Source organism: Austrofundulus limnaeus, unplaced genomic scaffold, assembly GCF_001266775.1.
Source record: "Austrofundulus limnaeus strain Quisiro unplaced genomic scaffold, Austrofundulus_limnaeus-1.0 Scaffold27, whole genome shotgun sequence".
Taxonomy (NCBI): Eukaryota; Metazoa; Chordata; class Actinopteri; order Cyprinodontiformes; family Rivulidae; genus Austrofundulus; species Austrofundulus limnaeus.
In genome coordinates this window covers 2,067,988-2,075,434 of record NW_013952429.1, presented here as the reverse complement: position 1 = coordinate 2,075,434, position 7,447 = coordinate 2,067,988, and the positions used below count along the sequence as shown (strand labels likewise).

The 7,447-nt window shown below is 38.4% G+C and overlaps 1 protein-coding gene across 1 annotated transcript in view; it reads left to right on the top strand.

Moving 5' to 3' along the window:
- LOC106515257 (zinc finger protein OZF-like) overlaps positions 1 to 7,447 on the top strand; it is a gene marked incomplete in the record, with an annotated part of 24,860 nt that overhangs the window by 12,842 nt on the left and 4,571 nt on the right.

Below are 7,447 nucleotides of genomic sequence, written 5' to 3'. Positions count from 1 at the left end.
GTCTCTTAAGAGACACATGTCCTGTCATTTAGGAGACCAGACAGAACCAAAGTTATTCAAGTGTAATGATTGTGATAAAAAATTTACAAGAAAAGACGGTTTAAAAGCTCACATGAGAGTCCACACAGGAGACAAACCATTTCCTTGTGATCTTTGTGGACAAAGATTTATTGAAAAGTCACATTTAAACAAACACATGAGAGTCCACACAGGAGACAAACCATTTCCTTGTGATCTTTGTGGACAAAGATTTACCCGAAAGTCATATTTAATCAGACACATGAGAGTCCACGCAGGAGACAAACCATTTCCTTGTGATCTTTGTGGACAAAGATTTAACCAAAAGTCAAATTTAAACACACACATGAGAGTCCACACAGGAGACAAACCATTTCCTTGTGATCTTTGTGGACAAAGCTTTAGCTGTAAAACACATTTAAGCAGACATATGAGAGTCCACACAGGAGACAAACCATTTCCTTGTGATCTTTGTGGACAAAGATTTAACCAAAAGTCACATTTAAACACACACATGAGAGTCCACACAGGAGACAAACCATTTCCTTGTGATCTTTGTGGACAAAGATTTAGCCAAAAGTCGTCTTTAAACAAACACACCAGAGTCCACACAGGAGACAAACCATTTCCTTGTGATGTTTGTGGACAAAGATTTAACCAAAAGTCACATTTAAACAGACACATGAGCGTCCACACAACAGAGAAATCTGTTTCATTGTAAATATTATAATAACTCCTACATGAGGTCCCACAGGAGTTATATGGAGGAGTTAAATTAACATAAGTAATAAAGGGGCAATATTATGTGTTTTTCAGGCATTTATTTAAATTCTATACCATAAAGTAATTTTTTCAACTTCAGTTGTTATAAAATGTTACTTATATGTTTAAATATAAAATGAACTTGACTTCACATCATATCCAGAATTCAATTAATTAAAAAAGTGGCTTGATAAAAATAATTTATTGTTAAATTTGGACAAAACCAAATTTATGTTGTTTGGAAATCGTAAAGGAAATAGTGATATTAAAATAGGAAATGAGGATGTATATGTAGACGGAGTTAATGAAATTAAGTTTCTGGGTGTGGTGATTGACCACAAGATCTTCTGGAAAACTCATATTCAGTATGTTCAAGCTAAAATATCAAGAAGTATCTCAGTCCTCAGTAAAGCTAGATATTTTTTAAATGATAAAGCATTGCATATTGTATATTCACGTATTTTGCCATATTTTAATTATTGTGTGGAAGTCTGGGGAAACACCTACAAATCCTCACTCAGACCGTTGTGCACTCCAGAAAAGAGCTATCAGAATGGTTCATAAGGTAGGCTTCCAGGATCACACCACTGAGTTATTTACCAAATCCTGCTTGTTCAAACTCTTAGACCTGGTTGAATTTAAAACAGCTCAAGTGATGTATAAAGCTAGGAATAAACAACTACCAGATAATATACGCTGCTCAAAAAAATAAAGGGAACACTCAAATAACATCCTAGATCTGAATGAATAAAATATTCTCATTGAATACTTTGTTCTGTACAAAGTTGAATGTACTGACAACAGAATCACACAAAAATCATCAATGGAAATCAAGTTTATTAACCAATGGAGGCCTGTATTTGGAGTCACATGCAAAATTAAAGTGGAAAAACACATTACAGGCTGATCCAGCTTTGATGTAATGTCCTTCAAACAAGTCAAAATGAGGCTCAGTATTGTGTGTGGCCTCCACATGCCTGTATGACCTCCCTACAACGCCTGGGCATGCTCCTGATGAGGTGGCAGATGGTCTCCGGAGGGATCTCCTCCCAGACCTAGACTAAAGCATCCGCCAACTCCTGGACAGTCTGTGGTGCAACGTGACGTTGGTGGATGGAGCAAGACATGATGTCCCAGATGTGCTCAATCGGATTCAGGTCTAGGGAACGGGCGGGCCAATCCATAGCTTCAATGCCTTCATCTTGCAGGAACTGCTGACACACTCCAGACTCATGAGGTCTAGCATTGTCCTGCATTAGGAGGAACCCAGGGCCAACCATACCAGCCTATGGTCTCACAAGGGGTCTGAGGATCTCATCTCGGTACCTAAAGCAGTCAGGCTACCTCTGGAGAGCACATGGAGGGCTGTGCGACCCTCCAAAGAAATACCACCCCACACCATTACTGACCCACTGCCAAACCGGTCATGCTGAAGGATGTTGCAGGCAGCAGATTGCTCTCCACGGTATCTCTAGACTCTGTCRCATCTGTCACGTGTCAGGGTGAACCTGCTTTCATCTGTGAAGAGCGCAGGGCACCAGTGGCAAATTTGCCAATCCTGGTGTTCACTGGCAAATGCCAAGCGTCCTGCACAGTATTGGGCTGCGAGCACAACCCCCATCTGTGGACATTGAGCCCTCATACCATCCTTGTGAAGTCGGTTCCTAACAGTTTGTGCAGAAACATGCACGTTTGTGGCCTGCTGGAGGTCATTTTGCAGGGCTCTGGCAGTGCTCCTCCTGTTCCTCCTTGCACAAAGGCAGAGGTAGCGGTCCTGCTGCTGGGTTGTTGTCCTCCTACGGCCTCCTCCATGTCTCCTGGTGTACTGGCTGGTCACCTGGTAGCGCCTCCAGCCTCTGGACACTATGCTGCCAGACACAGCAAACCTTGCCACAGCTCGCATTGATGTGCCATCCTGGATGAGCTGCACTACCTGAGCCACTTTTGTGGGTTGTAGAGTCCGTGTCATGCTACCACAAGTGTGAAAGCACCACCAACATTCAAAACTGACCAAAACATCAGCCAGACAGCATAGGTACTGAGAAGTGGTCTGTGGTCCTCACCTGCAGAACCACTCCTTTGTTGAGTGTGTCTTGCTAATTGCCAATAATTTCCACCTGTTGTCTTTTCCATTTACACAACAGTATGTGAAATTGATTGTCAATCAGTGATGCTTCCAAAGTGGACCGTTTGATTTCACAGAAGTTTGATATACTTGGAGTTATATTGCGTTGTTTAAGTGTTCCCTTTATTTTTTTTGAGCAGTGTACACAAACCTTTTATGGATAGAGTGGGGGGTTATGATGTCAGGGAAAACCAAAATTTCAGAACCAGGAGTGTTCAAACAACTATGAAAAGAACTTGCACCTCAGTCAGTGGTGTAAGGGTCCTGAATAAATTCAATCAAGAACTGAAGCAATGTCCAAACATGAGTTTGTTTAAGAAAAGGCTCAGGCTAATGATTTTTGACAAGTATAGGAATGATAATGTGATGTAAACTTAAAATATGTGTCTCAATGCTGTATATGGGATTGTATATATCAGTATGACTGTAATCTATATGGGGTTATGTATGTGGATTAATTATGTTATATTGGAGTGGTGGTTGGATCTCCTTTACATGTGTATATTTTTTGTTTGTTTTGTTTTCATCACAAACTGACAAGRCTCTGAAAACCCAGATGAAGTGGTGAATAGGGCTAGGATTAAATAAGTTTAACTTCTTCCTACCCCTTTTCAGACATGTCAATGGGATATATGTGCTTCATGTGAGTGTATGTACTAGAGTAGGTGTACACCGATAGGTGTGTGCACATCTGGTGTATATTTATTGTATGGATTTATTTGTGTATAATTAGTCTAAATGGTTTCATTTTTTGTAGATATGTGAAAGGGTATATTGAGATATATAGATTCAGACTATGCGTTATGTAATGAATTTGACATGTCTGCAATAAATCATAAATCAAATCAAATATCTGTTTCTAAACGTCTTGAAATTCTCTGTGAAGCAGAAGCTCAGCGGCTGTGTCTCAATTCATGGGTTGCAGCCGACGTGGACCGCATTCGTTGGCCACTGACGTCACTCACCTGCACCGTAGGCTGTCCCGATTTGTCAGTGCCTACGAATGCGGCCGACGTTTTCGAGTTTTTGTCAGCTGCATCTGAGCACTACGCAGCCCATGGTATCCCAGAATGCATTGCACCGTCGTCAGCGGATGAATTCATTTTTAAATGTAAGTTGTATTTTAACCTAGCTGTCTTTTTATTGCAATAAGATGTTAAATAACACATCGAAACTAAATGAAGTTTAAACCTTTTTCTACATTTACGTATGATGTTTTTTTAAAATAGTAAAGTTATCGCTTTTAACTTGTGGACATGTAATGGTGGTGTAATTATCTCACACATTAAATATACATACAGTGTATTATATTATATTATATTATATTATATTATATTATATTATATTATCTAATATTTTTATTTTTTTTTTAGGGAGCAAGGAGAAAACGGAGGACTTTATCCGGCTGAGAGCGTCAAGAGATGGGGCGAAGCACTCTGTCTTGGAAGCATGCAATAGGTTTTTATCTAAATCTACCTGTTTTATAAATAAGTTTTTAATAAGAGGCAGGGCTGGTGCTAGTCATTTGGGTGCCCTAAGCACAACTGCTTTGTGGTGCCCTCCCCCTCCCAGAAATTAAAAATATTTCAGTATTGCAAGTGTGCTTCTTTTTAATTAAAATAATGATAATAATAATAACTTCTCAATTTTGTTTTGAAAACAGATTTGCAAATATTAGAATATGAACACACAAGTGAACGGTAAGAGGAGAAAATAAAACATATGAAATACCATGCCATCCTTGTGAAAAAACGGGAGACGGGACGGTCCTTGGCTACAAGGAAGAAAGAACATTAAAAAGAATGTGAGAAAGTAACAGAAGAAAGACTGACAAGACAAAAAAAAAGAACAAGCTTTGCAAGAAAATTATAAATCAGCTATCACTGACAACTGCAAACAGGAAAATCATATTATGGATTGGGAAGGAGCCAGAATCATCCACAGAGAGGACAACAAACAGCAGTGTTGGATCATGGAGGCAATGGAGATTAGAAAGTGAGCCCACACAGCTATGAACCGAGATGAGGGGGCCAACAAACTCATTCTGTATACCTGGAGTGACATCCTCCAGCAGTGAAGCCAGCAGGAGGCGGTGTCGGCTTGTCAATATTTATTGATGGGCTGACACCGCCTCCAAACAACATCAGCAGTGACACCTCTGATGAAGATGGAAGCATATGTCGAAACATCTCAGGTATGTCTAAAGAGACAGAAAATAACAAAGTGTCTAGTAACAAAAAAAAGTTAAGATTTAATTAACTTTAAAACTGTGAACATTCAGTCTATGGAGGACCGAAACTGACAATTAGAAATAAAAGCAGAAATATATAAAATGACCAATAAATTCCAGAAGAAGGTGCACCTGGACCAGTTCTTCTGTGTTTACCTGTGTCTCTTTCCTGTCCCCCAACCAGCCGGTCGAGGCAGATGGCCGCCTGTCCTGAGCCTGGTTCTGCTGGAGGTTTCTTCCTTTTAATAGGGAGTTTTTTTCCTCTCCCCCGTAGCCTTAAAATTCACCAAATAAATTAAAACGGAGAACTTTACCTGATATTTTATAACATAATTGACCATATTTATTTTTCCAGCTTAGTTCCAAGAAATTATGTATTTTATAGGAGCGCAGTTATTAATTAATGAATTAATCTAAAGTTGATTGATCTTATTGACTGACTAACAATGAATTGATAAGCGGCCATTTACCTAAGAACCTGACATTTCTCTTGAATCAAGGGTCTTTCAATGACATGAAATGACATGGGGTCCGGAGGGACTTGATAAAGCACTCTATAAGTTGAGTCCATTTACCATTTACTAAAAACTGACTGAATAAACAGAAAATTGTGGATTTCTCACACATTATTAAACTTGGACATATTCATCCAAAATTTTTCCTTTTTACCTGCCCTGTTGGGCAGGTGACCTGCTCGAAACAAAAATGTTCAAAATTTGATAATATAAGAAAAACGTGTACTGTATTTGTACTACAAAAATATTAACATGGTTACACACAGAGGTACATAACATATGCCATCTGATTAAACAGATGCAAACATTGTAGACTGAGTCACTCACAGTCAGTCAATTATCAAAAACATCTTCAAAAACATTTTTAGACCTTTCCAGTGTTTCCCTAGAGTACTGGCCTTGGGAGGGCTGCTTATAAAAACAGAATCATCAACAGCAGCAGCTTTGTTTTAAATACAATTTACAGAACATGCAACATACTTACAACATATAACAATACAACATACAACCTAATGATAAATCTGATGTTATTTATACTAGTCAGAACATAATTAGATAATTAGATATATCTTAAATTGGTGTTTTGCCTTGTAAAAATATATTAAGAGATGTCTGTATTTGTTTGTTTCATTCATAAAAACAAAACAATCTGTGAACACCATTAAAAAACAAAGTAAATMCTACCCTGAATTAAAAGGGTGAAGAGTGAAGAAAAAAACTCTGATCATATGTGACCCTTATTTTGAAAAATCAACTTCAGCAAGCAAGCTCAAGCAGTCGGGCAATAGGATTTGTCGAACACTGACTCAAGAACAAATTAACTTCACGTTAATTATCTGTAGTGACTGTAACTTTTTTTGTTTTGTTTTTGTTCTTTTACGCAGAGTTAAACTCTATTAGAAGAAGCTAATGTTAGCTACAGCTAGGTTACTGTTCTCTGTCGTCCTGCTCTCTTGTCTTTAGCGTCATACTGCTGGATAGTCCCGTACAGCTTTYGGTACTTTTCCTTCGAGTTTGGTGTAGTCTATTATTATTGTTGTGTTGCAAATAAAACTAAACAAGATTTGCGAGGTTAATTATGATGCTGACCACATAGAGGCTGCTCTCTGCTGGAGCTCAAAAGGGCCCGGGTAGAGTACGGCTAGGCTGAGAGCAGTGGAGCCCTCTTCTGGATGACGGCCAAACCACTGAAATAAGGTTTAAACGGAGGTTTTAATCTAATAAACCATTATTAGACAATTAATCGTGTCGATTTATTGTTTGCATCCCTAATTTTACCACATATTTTAAATGTTACTATCTTAAAAACTATATTTTTTGTTTTTCCTTTTACTTGTATAAGCATTTGTGTCTCTTAAATGAATATATTTACATAATTTTTAAAATTTTCCCACAAGTCTTTTTATTTCCATGTGTTGCTTTTACATTTCTCTGTCTCCTGTTTTTACTTTACCTTATGCATTTCTGCTTCATCATGTAAAACGGTGGGCAGTCCTTATTTGGTCAGCTCCTCTGCTATTGGTCAACAGACAGGAAGGCGCAGGATTTATGTGCAGATCTGCTGTGCACGATTGTGCCTCTATTTACCTTAAAGTTTAGTTTAAAACAAAGGCAAGGAGGAAATCACTTACCTGTGCCTTTGTTTTATAATAAACTTTAAAATAAACTGAGACAGCACAATTATGCACAGTAGATCTGCACGTGGATCCTTCTCCTTCCTGTCTGTTGACTATAGGAGAAGAACTGACACAAGGACGACCCACCTTATTTACATGAGGCAGAATAGGGTACAGAAAA